Raw genomic sequence first — 19,866 nt, 5'->3', positions numbered from 1 at the left:
TCATAAATATTTATGAGGTGGGTCGCAGTTTGCGACCCCATTGCGAGTATAGGCACTCGCTAACATGGAGGCCTGCTGACGTCAGCAGGCCTCCATGTTAGCGACCTGCCTTTTAAATAAAGGTTTTTTTTTTTTTTGAAGTGCAGCCCGTTTTCCTCACAGGAAAACGAGCTGCATTTCAAAAACATCCGAAACCTTTTGTTTCGGTTTTTTCAGGGCAGGGAGTGGTCCCTTGGACCACTCCCTGCCCTGAAAAAATAATTTGGGGTCCATTCACAAAGGGGAAGGGGTCCCATGGGGACCCCTTCCCGTTTGCGAGTGGGTTACCATCCACTTCAAGTGGATGGTAACTGCGACTCCATTTGGAGTTGCATACCACTCCGACTCGCAAATAGGAAGGGAACACCCCTTCCTATTTGCGAGTCGCAAATGCATATTGCGAGTCGGTAACGACTCGCAATATGCATTTGTGCATTGCAAACCCACGTTTGCGAGTCGCAAACGGCGATTTTCGCCGTTTGCGACTCGCAAAAGGGTTGCTACATCTGGCCCATAATCCTGATGGAGACTTCTTCTCTGTTAGGGGATCTCCATTGATAGTCATAAACACTGAATAGTCCCACCCACGTGTGGGGACCCAGGAGCACTTGTTCATAGTATAGCTTCTAAAGTGTAGATGTTCGCCTTTCTTCAGGAAGGCCTTCAGAGTCACTTAAGAGAAAAAAACATTATGCAGCCTATAGGAACAGGCTACAATGGCCCAGTTCTTCTAATTGTACTTAAAAAAAGACCAAGAAAATCATGTATATGTATAATTTAAATGTAATCTTTTGCAAAGACAGCATAAATCTCTTTCACAAACCCATTTTTGTAAAAGTAAAGAGATGAAGGATAGAAGGACAGTGTAGCCCCATAGGCTGTCATTATGTGAGTTTAAAACTGAGTCTGTGCCTTTAAGACTCCAGGGACCACCAGTATCCCAGCATGCCCTGCAGGTAGCAGTTGCTTCAGTTCTTTTGTTCTGATTATAGGATTCTGGAGCACTGAGCTCGCCCTTTTTAGGCTTTTTCTCTTCAAAATTCACCAGTGGAATTTTATGAAAACCACTTCATTCAACAATTTCCATCACTACCTGAATTTTTCTACCTTTTTCTGAAAGAAAAGTGAGGTACTTTGTCAAATAAAATGCCATATTTGTATTGCAAGTGTCCCTTCTTGTGGGAGGAAGAAAAATCAGACCCTCACTACGTCTGTATCATCTGCCTTTCAGCAAGCCACTTTCCTGATTATTGTCATCACTGCAGCAACTATTCAAGACGTACCCTGAGAGAAAGGGAGAACATTTGCCTTCATGACACTGAGGAAAGACGGAGGCAGCAGGCACAGGCTGAAGAATGGACCTCAGAGCGAGGAGAAGGTCCCAGCCAATGTCTGGAGGATCAATGTCGAGACAAAGTACGTCTCTGACCTGTTTGCTGTTGAGGACTGGATTGACGTCAAGGAAGAGGCGTAGATCGACTTTGAGACAATGCGGGTCAACGTAAACACCCATACACTGTCAACGCTCAGACAGAGATCGACATCGAGGAGTGTGTTGATGTTAGGAAGGAATGGATCGACGTTGAGGCCTCAAAGGAGGCCAACGTCGAGAAGTCTTTCAATGTCAAGGGCACATCAGGAGACATGGAAGAAAAGGGGATCCGTTTTTTTTATCTCCAGATTCGGATTATATGAGAATATACTCTCCTTTACCCATTGTACAAGATCTTCTCCACCATCATCTCCTCCACTACCATCAGCACCTCCTCCACCACCACCTTCAGCACCCCTTCAACTGGCGCCAATTCTGCCACCTCTGATGGCTCCTCTGACAAGACCTAGGTCACATTCCAGAACTCGCCATCATAGAAGCCACAGTTCCAGGCACTCATCACCATCTTGAAGGTGCTCTCACCATCGTCATCGTTCACACTGATCATGGTCAAGATCCAGATCATACACAAGATCCACCTCTGCGGAAGGGTATTCGCCGACACTTTCTGATTCACCACCACTCCACATCTCTACGGTGGATGATATCACTACCTTCCAGGATGTCCTGGTAAGAGGAGCTGCAAAGCTCAATATACAGATGTTAGTCCTTACCCTTTTTAACTTTTGTGATATTTGAGACTCTTCATACTGGTCAGTGTCAAGACCACTACTGCCTAGAGCCAGCCATGGAAATATTTTTCACCCCAGCCTCAGTTAAAGCTGCTACATTGAGGCTACAGAAAAAATATCGGCCTCCTGAGCAGGATCCTCTCTTCTTCTGCTTTGACCCACATCAGGACTTAGTGGTCGTATTAGCGGCCAAAAAACACCCTGCCACTACTCCTACTTCTTCTATACCACCTGAGAGAGTGAAAAACTGGAATCTGTAGGCCGCAAAGTCTGTAGCAGAGCCGAAACCACCATGAAAGAGGCCAGTGGGACGCCGTCCAATATTTAGCAGTGCATCTTACCATGGACAAGCGGGAAGACTTTATGGAGATTGTCAGTGAGGACTTGATGGCGTCTAGGCAGGTCATCAATGCAGCAGTGGATTCCTCCTTGTTAGCGGCCCACAAATACTTCCCCAGCGTAGCCTTACCAAGGCATTTTTGGCCCAGTTTAACAACTCTAAAACCAGTGTCTCAACAAATAATACTAAACCTCTCATTCTTAGGGTCCACCCTCTTCGGCTGCCACACTGATAACGAAATGGCTTGCATGAAAGTGGAAATGGATACCCACAAGGCATTTGGTTTATAAAGGCCAACACAGCAATGAAGATCTTTCAAGCCCTACCAACATAGGTTTTACCCTCAGAGGGTTCAAACCCCTCAATGGTATAAAGGTCGCCAGCAACCACAACACCAACGACCTTACCAGCAACAGCACATAAGCAGACTAGAGGAAGATCCACCCAGCAGCATGTTCAAGGGTATTACCAGACATCTGGCTCCAAGCCATGAATCTTCCTTTCCCCCCTCTTCGGTTACCCATTCTGGTAGGGGGAAGCATTTCTCATTTTCTGGCAGAGTGGCAAACAATCATGCATGACTCCTGGTTGCTAAATAATGTCCGAAATGGGTATTCTCATATTCACAAGTCCTCCACCGACCAAACCTCCAAAACCGTCAAACTACCATCTGCATTTGCTATGGCCGGAGATCAGCTTCCTGCTACAGAAACAGGTGGTGAAGATCGTTGCTCACAGACAACGGGCAATAGGCATTTATTCCATATATTGTCTGGTGAGGAAGAAAGGCAAGACAGATTCATACCCATTCTCGACTTGAAACCAGCCAACAAACAGACTTGGTGAGTAAAGTTTAGGATGCTGGCATTACATCAGATTTATCCTCTGTTACAACAAGAAGACTGGCTCTGATCCATAGACCTTCAAAATGAGTACTTTCACCCACCAATCACCAAGGAACATTGCAAATTCTTAAGGTTCGTCGTGGGGCACGATCGCCATCAGTACCAAGTACCGTGGCCATGAGTTTAGCTCCCAGAATGTTCTCGAAGTGCATGGCAGTAATAGTTGCCTAGCTCAGAAAACATTGAATCTTTGTCTGCCCATACCCAGGAGATTGGCTTATCAAGGCGTCCACTTCTCCGGAATCCTAACTTCATTACAGCTGAACATGCAATCTCCTTCAGCAGTTGGGGCTTCATAACAACCCCAGCAAGTCAAAATCTACCCTTGTTCAGACTTTGCATTATTTGGAGGCCTCAATCGACACCGTTCAGGCAAGTGTTTCCTTCGGAGGAGAGTCTGTTATCGATCCGTCTGAAGCGTCACTCTCTCATGAAAGTCTCTTATCCCAAGGTAAAGGCAGTGTCATCTCTTTTCGGCTCGATGGCCTCATGTATCTTCCTAACTCCGAATGCCCATCTCCACATGACCCCTCTCCAGGAATGTCTTGAAGACCAGTGGGATCAACTAAGGGGCAACTGGGAAAACAGGATCAAACTATCCCTTCATGCACAACAGTCCCTGAAATGGTGGTGCGCTTCAGCCAGCCTGATTCAAGGGATGCAATTTCATCAACAGGATCCCTTTCAGACCATAGTGATGGATGCCTCACTACTGGGGTAGGGAGCGCACATGGATCACCTTCAAATTCAGGGCACATGGTCTCCGAGAGAGATAACCTACCACATCAGTCTCCTCAAGCTCTGGGTAGTTCATCTAGCGCTAAAAGCCTTTTGCCCATCATTCAAAACCCAGTCATGCTTGTTCAGACGGACAAAATGATCACCATGTACTACCTCAACAAGCAGGGTGCAACGAGGTCCACACCCTTATCCTACGAGGCCCCAAAAATCTAGAAATGGCTCATAGCCAGGTATCTGAGGATTTATGCAACTCACCTTGTAGGTGTGCAAAATGTTCAAGCAGATGCTCTCAGCAGAGATCTACAAGAAAATCATGAATGGATCTTGCATGACAACATCATACAATACATTTTTAATTTGTGGGGCTCTCCAAAGATCGATTTGTTTGCCACAGAGGAAAACAAAAAATGTCAAAACTTCGCCTCGAGATACTTCCGACCAGGGACACTGAGGAAAGCCCTATGGATTGACTGGTCCGGCAAATTTCTCTATGCCTTTCTGCCGATTCCCCTAATCCCGTCAGTCCTCATCAAGCTGTCCCATTCCAGAGCCAGGATGATCTTAATAGTCCCAGAGTAGCCGCATCAACGGTGGTTCACGGACCTTCTTCACTTGTCATAGCATCCACATCTCAAGCTGTCATGCAGACCAGACCTGCTAATGAAATTCGGAGGCCAGATGGTTCACACCCAATCTCTCTTGGAATTTGGCTCTGAGACTCTTGTGCTAGTGCAGTATGGACACTTGAACCTGACACAAGACTGCATGGAAATCCTATAAGGAGGCTAAGCTGCCCTGTCTGCATATGCCTTCAAGTAGAAGAGATTTTGCATTTGGTGTTCTTCCAAGTACGTGGATCTACAACTTGCCAGGAAGATGTCATTCTTCCACACTTACTACATTTGGCAAAATTTGGGTTGCAATTCTCTTCCATAAAAGTTCACCTGGCAGCCTTTACTGCCTACAGAAAATGTCCTTCACAAACCTTTTTTTTAAATCCCTGTAAGCAAGGATTTTCTAGAAGGGTTGAAGAAGGATTTCCCTCCTGCTAGGCTTCCTTTCCCTCCCTGGGAACTCAACATAATCCTTTCACGACTCATGAAGGACCCTCTCAAATCCATTCACAAGGCACCCCTGCAGCATCTCTCATGGAAAATCGCTTTCCTTGTAGCAATGAAATCATTGTGTAGGTTAAGTGAGATCCAAGCATTATGTTCTCACGAACCATACACAATCTTTCTTTCTACCAAAGTTGTCATGAGCACTCACCCTAAATTCCTCCTCAAGGTTACTTCAGATTTCCAGGTCAATCAGAGGATTTCATTACCAACGTTCTTTCACCATCCTTCAACCTAGGGCTGAAAGAACCCTTCATCCCCTAGATGTAATGAGGGTCTTGAAGTTTTAGCTAGATAGAACAGGTGAGATACATAGATCGGAACTATTGTTTATCATAATGGTCCGGTCCGTTAGCCACTTCCTAGCAATCTATCTCCCGATGGATGGTGTCTTGCATCTAGTTATGCTACCAAAAAGCCAACAAGACCTTATCAGCTAAACCGAACACACATTCTGCTAGGAGCAAAGCAGCTACTGCTGCTTTAATGAAAAATGTCCCTAAAGCTGACATTTGCAAGGCAGCTGCATGGAGATCTGTTCACATACTCACCAAGCACTACTACTTGGACTCGGATGCTAAAACAGATGCTCAAGTAGGACAGGCCTCCCCAGAAATGTATTTGCTTAAATAACTAGTTTACTCATTCCTCTATCTTTTCCACCACTCTTGGTGGGGATGGACTTGCAACTCTATTCAGTGCTTATGACTATCAATGGAGAGCCCCTAAGAGAGAAGGAATGGTTTCCTACCTGTAATCCCAATTCTCTCTTAGGGGGATCTCCATTGAAGTCATAAGCAACCCTTCCGCCTCCCCGGCGGAGATGACAGAGACAAATATGAGGCTTACCTATCACACACACATCTTGTCAAAAAGAACTAAAGCAATTGCCTCTTGCAATGCCTGATGGGATACTGGTGGCCCCTCGGCTCTTAAAGGCACAGACTCTGTTTTAAACTCACATAATGTTAGCCTATAGGGTTACACTATCTTGCTATCCTTCATCTCTTTACTGTGAGAGAGATGTAAGCTATTTTTGCAAATGATTTGCTTTGAATTATACATATATATGATTTTCTTGGCCCTTTTTAAAGTACAATTTGAAGAATTGGGCCATTGTAGCCTGTTCCTATAAACTGCATAATTTGTTTTCTCTTAAGTGATTCTGCAGGCCTTTCAGAAGAAAGGCAAACATCTACACTTAAGAACATATACTATGAAAAAGTGCTCTAGGGTCCCCATACATGAGTGAGACTGTTCATTCATTATAACTTCAATGGAGATTCCCCTAAGGGAGAACTTGGGTTACAGGTAAGAACCCTTTCCTTACTGCAGATTAGTCCCCTTGTAAATATTCCCAGGCATCAGATTGGATCCAGAAACTCTCTAACAATTGCGTAGCACTAGTAAGTGGCTTTTTTTGTCCCCCAACGGAATGGAATTAGGGGTCCCTATATATGTGCCATCTCCATGCACTGACATCAGTTCCTTTCTTTCCTCGCATGCCAGCATGGGTCCGGTGGTTTCAAATTCTCTCATTCCTGACAGAGGCTTTTTTCCCTCACAAATTCCTACAGTGTGCAACATGGCACCCCTAAAAATAACTGGGTTTAAACTCTGTAGTGCTTGTAACCAACGGATGTCAGTTACCGCCACCTACAACTATCTCTGATTCCTTGGCACCAAACAAGACTCAAACGTGTGCAACAGCTATGCTGAAATTAATAGGAAGGCCATTTGGTAACAAGAGGTCAAGCTTGTCTTAGCCAAACTCAGTAAGTCAAAGGCACGGTCTTGGTCAAAGTCTCTAGAGGGGACTTGATCGCTCCTGAAGTCACACCACTGACTGGTTGTCGTCAAGGTCACAGGACTCGGGTAAGTCTAAAAATCCACAAAAACAAAAAATCCAAGAATGGATCTCCTTCATTCCACGCCCCTACTTTTCATTTCTATTTTAGCGTCACTCCAGGCACCTTTAGGCCACAAAGTCAGTCTTCACTGCCAGAATCACACTGGTCCCGATCCAGCCCAATCCACAATGGACCGCTATGCTACAGCAACTCCATGAGCTTCATCTGACCATAGACACATTACGTGGTGCCTCACCAGGTCCCTTAGGAGCGCTTTTGGGTCCCCTGGATCCAAGGTGGATGCCAGTTGGGTTCCCGCACCTAGGCACCAATCGCTCTTCTGGACCCCGACCTGGAGCAGGCCGCTCATTTATGACCTAGACTCGGTCTTCAGTGCCGACTCCAGTGGCTTTGAACCCGGCTCTGTGCCTGATGCCGAGACAGATGCCACTGGTTAATATCCCTATGCTGGTCTCAACGTCACCGATGCCGGCCATGGATCCAATATGATTCCCCACCTAGACACCTGCAGTATGTCCATTCTGAACCGGACAACACCACATGATGATGATGATATTGCAGATGATGATCAAGGTGAAGCCTATTGCGATGATGAGACATCCATCAGGCGGCAACATTGGGCATCTCTGGGCACTTTACTGCTGGTAATCAGTGCTAAAGTGAACGTGCTCTCTCCAATAAAATTTAGCATGATTGGCTTTACTACGTATTCAATTTACTTGTAAGTCCCTTGTAAAGTGATATACCATATACCCAGGGCCTGTAAATTAAATGCTACTAGTGGGCCTGCAGCACTGATTGTACCCCCGACAGAAGTAGCCTTTCAAACTTGTCATGCCTGCCCCCACAGTGCCTGCGTGCGCAGTTTACTGCCACATTGACTTGGCTATTCAATCTACTTGCCAAGGCCTAAACTTCCTTGTTACTACACCTTAGGTAGGCCATAGCTATCCCTATAGGCAGGGTGCTATGTATGTAAAAGGTAGTGTACTTTTATGTGTGACTTGTCCTAGTAGTGACAAACAGCCTATTTCGTTTTTCACTACTGTGAGGGCCTCTCTCATAGGTTTGCATTAGGAATACCCTTATATATGTCACAGTAGTAATTTCTGATCTGTGAGGAGTAGCTGGGGCATATTTGGTTTGGAATGGTAGTGAGAAATCTTGCTTACTGGTGTAGGTGGATTTTACATTACTATTATAGAAATGCCACTTTTAGAAAGTGGGCATTTCTTTGTTCCTATAATTCTAGTGCTTTGCAGCCTGACTCCAATCCTTGTCTAGGGCAGAGTGACAGCTACGATTGATGCATAATTTCGAGACAGCCATCACACAGGAGGGCTGGGTGTGACAGAAGAGACATCTGCATACTGATAGTCATCCTGGGCTAGGGAGAGGGGGGGTCGTCACACCCTGCATGTCAGTAGGCTGTGTCTTGCCCTCACACAATGGGTTGATTACCCCAACTGATGTCTGGAGACAGGGCTTGGGGGTACCAGACCTCAAACTGTGCTTTATGGCTGCACAGCGGCAGTGACTCGCAAGAGACGTACTGGGTAAAAAGCTGCTTAATCAGCGACAAGTCAAACAGTATGGGTAAACTAGATGGGCTTCTGAGGCTGTGAACCCTGGCCAGATATGCTGGGAGGCTGGGGCATGTCGCAAAGCTGTGCGGGAAAAGATTCATTTAACCACACCAGAATGCACCCACCTATGCCCACGATATGTGCCCTGCTGGAGATGCATGACTCGGGCCTTGAAGGGAATCTGAGGTGACCTGGGGGACTTGTACACTGATAGGACTCTGCATCCCTTCCAGGACCTGCAAGATGGCAATGGTTAGGGAGCTGGTCAGTTTTTAGCTTACAGTGCTCTCGTCCTGGCGATCAGGGCCACTTGGGGGTGGGGAGAGAGGCCCCAGCCCTCCATCTTGGCTTACAGCGTATACTGACTGACGGTATGGGCGGAAGGGTGATCACAATCCTATACATAGCCCTGCAGACTGCAGGTGCGGATCGCGCACTGCCAGCCAAACCCAGATGGAACAAGTGTCTAGGAACAGCACTGACAAACAGTGGGGGAATGCCCTTGAGCAGGTGAAAACTGCCTGAAGTTCACCTAGTTCAGTTACCTGCACCACACATTTAACGCTGCATCCAGGAGTGTCCTAGATGTGGGCATCATGACGCCACTTTCCTTTACATGGTGTGGGACTGTTCTTCACTTGCTCATGTATGGGGGCAGCTAATGGCACATATTTCAGCAATTGTGGATGTTCAGTTGGCAACGGATCCCCTATTCTGCCTCCTGGGCATTAGAAAGTGCACGAAACACACCTAAAACAATCTGAAGTTCGCTGACTTAGCTATGGCCTTTTTTATGCGCCAAATCACTATGGCCTTGGAGGCAGCACAGCCGCTGTAGATCAGCTGCTGGCTTCGGACCACACTTCGATGGGTGACTGCTGAGACAGACGCTATAGACCATGGCTTGCGCATCAGGGGAGCGGGAGAAGCTGCTGTCATGAGGTACATGTATGTGCCTCTACTGCAAGAGAAAATAGAGGCCATTGCGTGATCAAAGACTGGAGTGCAGCGTGCAGGGGTTGGGCGGCCCTAGTTCGTCATGGAAAAGCTGGCCTTGGGAGACCTGCATCTGACTTCCTAGGGTGCGCCCTACGTGTTGGAACAGGCTATTTCCTTCCCGCTTGCTACGTTGTGATGTCTCACGAATGTTCCCTCCCTAGCAAACCAGCAAGAGTTTTCCTATGTTTCCACTTGCATTCCCCTTTCCCCAGAGACAGATGTATAATGCCTGTAAATTAAGTAACCACCCTCAGCTACCCAGCTGGGTTAAGTACTGTTTTTCATGCATGTTCAATTGATGTGCATGATCATGAGCATGGTTTTCCCCATTGGGCATCCTGTTGAAGATCGTATGTCACCAACCTACTTCCCTTACAGGGACAACTCTATCAAACAGGGGACATCTCTATACTTTTTGCAATATGTTTTACCTGTCATTATACTTGACCCCTTGATGTACTATCATTATATTCAGTCTCTGCCCCAAAGGTTGTTAGGTGTGTCTGTATTTATTCATGATCCTGCCAACTGCAGCCATACTCTGAAAACACCAATAAAGATGTATTTGACATGACTCATGGCCTGCAATGTTTCAGTATCGGCAGCAGGTGTCCTTTTACAGAGCAACAAGCAGAGTGGTATCCTCCTACAGTGGTGGTTTACAACCTTGCCACTTTCCACAACAAATCCCACAGCAATTGTATGATAGGCAGCCATACACCCCCTCCCCCCCAACAGGCTGTCTTCGACCTCCTATTCATGGCAGCAGACAAGAAAGACCTCCCCTCGCCCCATAACCAACAGCATGACCAGTCTACTTTTAAGTGACCTGCTGGTGGCCCCGGCTTCTTCATTTCCACCTTCTTTGCCTCCATCTGGTTATGTGGAGTGGGGGACCATTACTCCAACTGGTGGGTCTTGGACTATATATTGCATGGACACAGATTTGAATTTGTTTAAAGACCCCTGCATGTTTTGCAGGCAGAGATGCTGTCTGTGCCCAAGGAAGAGGTCCTAGTGCCTGTTCACAAATCTGAGCAAGGCAAAAGATGTACTCTAGCTTCTTCTGCAGAAAGGGAAAAAGTTGTAGAATGGCATCCAATTCTGGATCTTCTGCAGCTCAACAAGTATCCTTGTGAATCACAGGTTTGCAAGATGTTTTATAGCTGCTGTACAAATGAAAATATGACTTTTCAAGACCTTCAGTGCATATATTTCCATATTCAAATACATCTAAAGCATCACAACTACCTTAAATTTGAAGTGGCATGTATTTTTAAAAATTTCAATGTCCTGTGCTTTGACCTCATGTTGGTTCCAAGGCTTTTTACAACATGAATGGGCCCAGTAACAACCTCTATGCATGATTGGTTAGCCAAGGGAAAGACCTTTCCCATGGCTGTTGCATCCATGAAAAAGTGCAGAGAGCTGTTCAACCAGTTTGGCTTCTCACTTAATATGACCCAAGCTCATCTACAGCCCAGAGCATCTATCGTGTTCATGGGCACCATCTTGATCATCAAAGCAGGGAAATCTCTTCCATCACAAGAAAGAATTTCATTGCCTACAATCCTTTTGCTGCAAATACAGTCCATCATGTCCCCCTGCATTACCGCTGATCTATTGCAGGTTGTGAGTGCATCCTCTACAAGAGGAGTTGGGTGCTCATGGCAACAAGTGTCAGGATGCTTCAATTGCATTCGGGTTTCAAACAAAATCAAGGTAGGTTTGGCATGGTGGCTAAAATGAACCATCCTACGCAGAAGTGTATTTCCCCCCTCAAACAGTATTTGTTTGAACTACAGATGAATCTCGGTGAACCAGATGCTCAAAGCCAGGCCCTGGAAAAAGGATGTCACTGGTCTCCCCCGAAGAAGGTTCTTCACATCCATATCCTGAAACTCATGGTGGTCAGCTAGGAGCTGCAGTCGTTCCTTGCAATGCTGGAGAAGTTGCCTTTGTTAGGGAGGACAGACAACAGCACCTGTTTGTTTTACATAAACAGAGTGGCACAAAGTCTTTAGTGCTCCCAGAGGAAGTCTGACACATGTGTGGACATGCTTAGCAGAACCTCACCCACCTGCTACTAATTCGAGTTGCATCAAGAACTATTAAACATGAACTTTTGACAGTGTGGGCATCCAGCACCATACCTTTTTGCGACCCCATCGAACAAGGAATTCCGGTACATTGCCAGCAGGCAGTGGCGTCCAGGATAGAGGAGAGATGTGCTTTTGATGTCATGGTCCTGGATTATTGTTTACACTTTTCAATCACTTTTTCCCATCCTAACAGTACTCAGCCAGTTTAAGAGAGAACCCTGCTGGCTGATCCTCACAGCCCCCACCGGGCCCGACCAGTACAGATGAATTGATCTCCTGCATGTGTTGGAAGCTCTTTCCATACCCCTGGACAGATGCCAAGATTAACAGTCTGATTCTTCACCCCAACCTAGCCTCTTACGTGTGTGGCTTCTGAATGCTTGGAGTATGCTCTACTAGTTATTGCTCCAGATTATGGGGAGTTTCTAACACAAGCTAGTGCTCCATAGACCACTAAAACAGACCAAGCCATCTACATCTGTTGTAATGGGAAAGGTCTACGTCTCATCATAGGCTTAGTCATGCCTGAAATCTGCTTCTCTTGATGCCCATTGGCAGCTATATAATTATAGAGATTCCTCTAATTCTTCATCACACTCGCCAACTACGATAATTAACAAGTTCCTTTATGGGCTGTCGAGAGTTTTCCCACTAGTATGCTTTACATCTCCCCAGTGCAAATTTAATACTGTCCTTGGCCAACGTATTGAGTGAATACACACAGCAGACATTAAATTTGGGTAATGGAAGTCTGTGCTACTCTTGGTATACATATTTGCTTGAAGAGTGAGATTCAAGTTTCAGTATTTAAAACTTGTTAGCTTTGTTCTTTCAAAGACAGTGTCTGCTTATGCACCAATGCAGAATTAATTCCAAAAATGTTCCCATTGTTTTTTACCTAAACAAACTGATTTTGCGCAAGGCTTTTTCCAAAAATTCATCAACAGATGTTGAAAGGTAGCTGCACTCCGCAGATGTTCAGAGTTTTATATTTACAGCACTATGTACTTTTTCAACTTTTTGTTGTTTAAAGCGACCTTCGAAAGGCTGACCACTGTCAAAGTGGGGTGCTAGTGAGGTGGATTCAGGTGGTGTTTGCATTTTCTTACACAAGCTATGGTTATCCCTTAAAATCTACAGTGTATTCCACAAGGGTAGTAGCCACACAAGCATCACTATACGCTGGGATCCCTCTACTGGACACACGCAGAAACGCAATGTGAAAAAGATGCCACATATTTACATGACCTTACTGCTTTGATACACTCAACAAGCAAATCAGAAGTAAGCCAAGCAGTGTTACACCATCTTTTATCAAGTTGAGCTAACTTTTGTTTTTACCTCTTCATGTTCAAGTTCACATATTAATTCTTTCTTAAAATAATTACGTGGCTACTGCATGCTGTTCTGATTCAAGCATGTGAATCTATGAAAGATTCAGTGCTGGAGAAAAACAGGTTACTTCTCTGTAACTGCAGGTCTCTAGTATTGGTATCTTTCACATAAGGACCTCTTTGTTTACAGACTGTACTAATGGTATCCTTTTTAACAGTACTATTGAAATCTGAACTATGGAAACCTCTGGGGAAACTGGTGGTTAGGGTGCTCTCATCTAATTGGCTGAAGTTCGGATCTTCTTTGTGATTGGGTTACCAAAATGATTGTATTGCCTTTTTGGAATTTCTTGATACTGCTATTGAAATACCACTGTGTGCTCGACGGGGAATGATTCAAGCATGGGAAAACTATGAAAGATGCCTAAGCTGGAGAACTGTAGTTGCAGGTAAGTACATTGTTTGCTTTTCTACATTAAATTATGAAAATGTGATAGGTTATGAAAAACATTCGGAAGGTTCTCCATTACGACCTACTGCTAGTTTAAGATGAAATTGATTATCAATTGCCTAACAGTTACAGCTAATCTGGTGGTGGCCATGATGTTGGTGAGGGGGGGGGCATGAACCACTGAATAGTATTGATGGAGGCAAGTCTTTGGTAACCCAACACGTCTAATCTGAAGAGGAATTAACCTGCTTTAACATTTCACACTGTGTGAATGCTTTTGCAAGAAGGATACAAACCAAGATAACCCTTTTACAGTAATGCCAGTCTTCTCAAACGCTCCTGACAATTGTCAGTCTAGAAATCAGCTGAAAGGTCTAGTAGGATCAAGGTGCAGTGGATTCCTGAGTGGTATCTATTGTATAGTTCTTCACTGATGTTTAGGGATATAGTTTCCGTGCCTCAGTTAGGTTGAAGGTTTGACTGCAAGTTACTTAATCCACCACTTGACTTCAAAAGTAAGTGCAGTTGGCAGATGACCTTAACCTTTTCTAATGCTTTAGAAACACATTATAGGCCAGAGTTTGGTCTCTAGTGAGAAAGATTATCTGGTCAGTAGAGGGCTTCCATAGGATAGAGATGAGAATGACATCTTTGAGGGCCTGAGGAATGGCTCCACAGGATTGGAAATAGTTAATTACCATGGTGATGAGTGGTGCAAGTGTAGTGAGACTCAAGTTAGTAACATTATCTTTCTAAGCATCCCAGGATAGGGAGACAGTTCTTTAAACGATACATTTTTACTTGTGTTAGACACAGAGATTGCATTGAGCTTCACTATGAACACACAAACGAAGGGGTTGCATTTGTAGATGCTGGTGAGCATGGATGTTTGGACTTAAGAGCACATATTTCTGCCCTGGCATTTCAGTCAGTGGAGACTATCAGTGAACCATTTGTTTTTGTTTTGTGGGATTCAACTGGCAGGGTGGAAAAGGAAGCTAGAGTTTTGAGCAATGTTTACCTCCAATTCCTGGTGCACTAAGATATCTTCTGGCATTTCCATGTTGGAACTGGTTACATCACTACACAATTGTGTACAACTCCTTGGATATTTTTGTATTCCTTCATCACCATGAGCTGCTGTATTCTGGGCAAGAGGACTGTTTAGGCCTGTGGTAGAATTCACTTTCAATAGCTAAGCTGTGGTCTGACCAGGAAAGCTTATCATTAAGGGGCAGCTCCAGTATCAAGAAGGCTGTAATATTTCAAGTGTGTTAGTTCTTTGACCAGTTGGATGAAGCCAAGAGTGGCCATGCCTTCAGTGATGCTATTGTAGGATGAATTGTTTGCACAGATGTTCAGACATCAGGGATAAAGGTTTCATTTTGAGATGGATAGTTTATATGTTGTTTATATTGTGCGAAGTTGTAGAGATCAGAAAGGAAGTTATAATGCATTTTAGGCAAACAGTGAGTTGGCCGTATTAGTGGCCGTTTGGATAATCCCTTTGATAACAGAATTTAAAGGAACAATAGGATGGGTGTTATATCTTTTTGAGAAAGATATGTATGGCAAGTCACAGCAAGCTCTCTGCCCCAGCCTAGCTCCCCATTTTTACTCAGGATTTTATAGTTAGGTTCTAAGGGTTCTGGGATATCCACCTCAGAGGAGACATTGTGCCATGTCTCAGTGATAGGCAGTAAGTGATAAACATGTAATCTGTCACTGGGCATTGTGGGAGCAGAGGTAGGAACACATTGCAATGGCCAAGCAGAAGGGAGGGACTGTCGAGTAGCATCCTTTACAAACAAGACCAAAGAGAGATTGCAAAATATTGGGGATGGTAATGATCCCCTAATTAATTTTTTATCCTGGAATGTGGCAGGTGTGCTATCAAAAACAACCAACCCAGAGTGGTGCAGTTTCATAGATCAACATCATATGTTTCTTTTACAGGAGACATGGGCCCCTTCTAATATTTATAGAGCAGGTTACTGGACCTTCCAGAAGGCTGCGCTCCCATCGCCATCTGGGAGGGCATCAGGGGGCCTGATAACTTGGCTAAAGCACGATCTGTTCCCCAAGGCGAAGGAGCTATTTAGCCCCACTAGGGATATATTAGCTGTGGAGGTGGAATTTAGCAGTTTAAGGGGGCCTACTCGCATAGTATTTGTAAATATATACCTTAGGCCTGGCCTACAAAGCACAAGGATTGCTCTGCTAAATTCGCTTACAGATCTTTTGAACCATCTACTGGGGGGGCAGGGTTTAATCGTTGCAGGGGACTGCAATATGCAACTGAGTTGTAAGGCTGATTACCAGCAAGAAGGAACCCAGCTTGCAGACCCCTGGGACAGATCAAGCCCGGTCCAGGTCGCAACAAAGAATACAGGGGGAGCATTAGGTCTACTCGAGAACTTAATAAAAACTATGGGGCTAAGAATAGTAAATGGAAATACGAAGTCGGATACTCCGGCGTTGCCTACATACAGAAAAGGATCATATTTGAGCCATTTAGATTATATTTTAGTAGACAATATACTCTGGAACTCTCTTATTGATATGGCTGTCTCTCCACAAGACGATAGTGACCACCAAGCTCTCTGTACATCCTTCTTAACTTCCACATTTAATTGTAACACACTGACTAAATGGGTGAAGGGTAACGCTTTAATTCCGACAAATGATTATAAAAACGTGAGATGGGAAATGGTGGCAGAAGATGCAAAGTTCCAGATATTAATATATAAAGTAGTTATATCGACTCTTCCCCCCCTGAAGTACACTGATTTTGTACTGGTCGACCTGATTAATTTGCATGGTACCTTGGTCAACTGCTTAAGACCATATTTTCAGGTAGTAAGGAGGCGGGTAAAAACTAGGGATAGACCACTGATATGGTTCTCTAGCTCCTGCCGACGGGCCAAAATACAGTTATTGGGAGCACTGCATGTAGGGAGTCGCCGAGAGATAAGAGCAACTAGGACTGCATATAAAACAACACTGAAAAATGCTAAAAAAGAGTGGGATACCAAATATTGGAATGCTCTGGTAGATGCTCTCCATGAGAAGGATACAAAACTGTTTTGGAAATTGGTGTCAGAAAAAGGACATTCCTAAAACGTGGAGAGCTATCCAGCAATCCAGCCAGAAATTTGGGTGTCACACTTTGGAAATCTGTACAGAGCGGTTCAGATTAGCTGCATCAATGTTCCTTCACCAATACCAGAGGGGTCTTCTATTTCTTATATACCAACTCCTGGGGCAGCTATTTCATCTAATTTTGACTTGGACCTTTTTTCCCTAAAAGAAACAACCCTGGCTCTTCAAACATTACGCAAAGGAAAGGCTCCTGGGCTAGATGGTATACCAGGTGACTTGTATTTGTCCCGACCCAGAACTTGGTCTCTATATCTAAATGCACTTAGCAATGTGATTCTGAGGGGTGGTGGGCTTCCCCCTACATGGCAAGGAGCAATTATAGTTCCTGTTTTTAAAAAGGGGTCAAGGGAATTACCAACTAACTATAGACCAATAAGTTTAATTGATGTGAGCCAAAAAGTATTTTGTAAGCAGGTCTTGACTAGACTGCAGATATGGATAGAGGACTTTCAGATCCTCTCCAATTTCCAGGCGGGATTCAGGAAAGGAGTGAGTACAATAGACCAGGCATTCAGGTTTAACCTCCTTTGCTGGAAATACCGGATACTCGATAAGAGCAACCTGCATGTGGCCTTTATTGATTTAAAGGCCGCCTTTGATATGATCCCACGGGACTTACTGTGGAATGTCTTGGAGTCTTATCAACTTGATAAAGAACTGCTAAGATTGATAAAATATCTCCATGAGGGAACTTATGCTCAGGTACGCTGGTCTCACGGTGGAGACCTGACAGAAGCCATACCTGTTGATAGGGGAGTCAGACAGGGGTGGGTCTTAGCTCCCACACTGTTTAACCTCTTTATCAACGGTGTGGTAGATCAGCTGATGCATTGTAACCATGATGCCCCAAAGCTATCAGGAGTCCCGGTCCCCATTCTCATGTTTGCGGACGACACTCTACTGATTTAAAGAACCCCAATGGGCCTCCAAAATGAACTTGATGCTTTTTCTATTTTCTGTGCCAAGAGGGGCCTTGAAATAAATCCAACTAAGACCAAGTTCATGGCCTTTAATCCGCATAAGTCATTTAGGGGGAAAATGACCATAGATGGACAACTGGTAGAGTGAGTTAGCCAATTTGATTATTTGGGGATCAGACTAGCGGATGACCAACAGTGGTCGGCACAGATTAGAAAGAGTTTGTCTGTCCTCCGGCAGAGGTCAGCAGTGATAGGGAGGAAAATTGCCAACATCTCGGAAGGGGATATTTCACCTGCCATTACAGTATACAAGACAGCGGCAGTGGCTGCTTCGATTTATGGTGCCGAATTATGGGGGTACTGTAATTCCAGAAGTCTGACAACGGTAGAAAATCGCTTTATGCGTAACTTCTTGCGTTTGATGATCAGTACTCCTCTCACACCCCTTAAATTTGATCTAGCTCTAAACGAGATCCATAATGAAATTGCCCTGAGACCTCTTATGTACTGGGTCCGTCTCTGGACATCTGAACATCTGTCCACCTATCAAGCAGCAGCAGCTGAGCTCTTAGCCGATGGTGGCGCATTAAAAATTCCTTGGTTCAAATACATTAGAGATATGAGTCAATTCATTAAAATAGAGGAGGTGTGGAGAGATCCTTGTAATTTAACCAAGGAAGCAAAAGTACGCATAAGGCGGTGCTAATGGGAGATGATTTTGGTGCAGACCTGGACCAAAAAGGACCAAGGTAGTAGGACACTACAGTTTTTAGATCATAAATGTAGTCCCAAGTTTGAGGCCTATATGGATAATATAAACCCTCCCTACATTAAAAGCCTTTTTATTAAACTCAGGCTAGGGATTTTGCCACTCAAGACATTCACTGTAAGGTGGAGTAAGGAGGATAACAATTTGAGCTTTTGCCATTTTTGTCACGAGCAACCAGAGACACTTGCATACTTTATGTTCTTCTGCCCTAGATATTTGGTTTCTAGGAAGAAGTGGATTATTCCTCTATGTAGATCATTGGGGATAAGTAAATACAATACATCCTTACGAATTTTGGTAAGTGATACAAGCGACAAGGTAGTTTTTGCAGTCGCAAAATATCTCAAAAGTGCATGGGCTATAAGAACTAGAGAAAATCTTGCTGACTGATTGGCAAAACTAAAATTACTCCAGGCAGATGCAGATTATTCAGTGAAATCAAGATAGAAAGGTTTTTAGCTTTTTAAAACGTAATGCCTGTCCCATATTGTTCTTATATTTGTGTGTTTTTATAATCTATTGTAGAATAAATTGTTAGGGTTTTTTAATGTATTATATGGCACCCTTCTTTTCTATTATCAACTATTTATTGTATGATTATGGTATGCTGTCTTATTGGATGCTTTTATGGCTTTTAGCCGAAATAAAGTTATTTATTGATTGATTGAAGTGATAAACATGTTTTACGCTAGATCATTGATGTCCTATGTATTTTTGATAGTAGATCTTGCATTGAAGAGGGTACCAACTAAGATGTTGGCAAGATAATGGATTGGGTTCATTTTCTTAAGAGTCTGCAGGCACTGTGTAGACAGCACTCCGGAGACTGTGCCAAGAATGATATTTAGTCAGAAACTGTGTTCTGGAGTTGGATGCTGGAGTCAAAGTATGATGAGGCCTCTCGTCTACTGGGCTTGATCTGTGAGAGTTGGATTTCAGGGGTCTGGGTGAAGTGTCTGGAGGATAGAGTGTGACTAGGATCTCTGGGGCATGGTTTTGAAGGGAGGATATTGTGAGATGTGAGAGTGCTAATCTTGTAATGTCGGGGACAGAGACTGATCTCAGATAGTTAATGCTCAAGCATTAGGACCAGTTGGAGAAGTTTGTTTTTATCTTGCAGAAGGTATGTCCAACATTCATAAGAATGGCCCAGTTTGTCTTTATCATCATAACTCATTGTTATAGATTTTTATAGTAAACACGTTATTACACTTTTTTAATGATAAAAATGTGTTTCAGGCTGCTAGGAATCATTGATATTGATGAGACTGGTTAAACAAGTTGGAAGGTCTTTTCTCTGTGACAAAGTGTTAGGTGTGGAAAACATGAGGTCTACAGTGAATATGAAATATAAAATGGGCTGAAGTGGTAGCATACAATGAATGTCTCCTGAAGAGCCACAACC

The 19,866-nt window shown here is 44.2% G+C and overlaps 1 protein-coding gene across 3 annotated transcripts in view; it reads left to right on the top strand.

Moving 5' to 3' along the window:
* LOC138282926 (microtubule-actin cross-linking factor 1, isoforms 6/7-like) overlaps positions 1-19,866 on the top strand; it is a 533,430-nt gene that overhangs the window by 301,336 nt on the left and 212,228 nt on the right. The window lies entirely within an intron of this gene.

This window comes from Pleurodeles waltl, chromosome 2_2 (genome assembly GCF_031143425.1).
Source record: "Pleurodeles waltl isolate 20211129_DDA chromosome 2_2, aPleWal1.hap1.20221129, whole genome shotgun sequence".
NCBI classification, from domain to species: domain Eukaryota; kingdom Metazoa; phylum Chordata; class Amphibia; order Caudata; family Salamandridae; genus Pleurodeles; species Pleurodeles waltl.
Note: the sequence above shows the minus strand (reverse complement) of the source record. Positions and strands in the feature narration are given on the sequence as shown.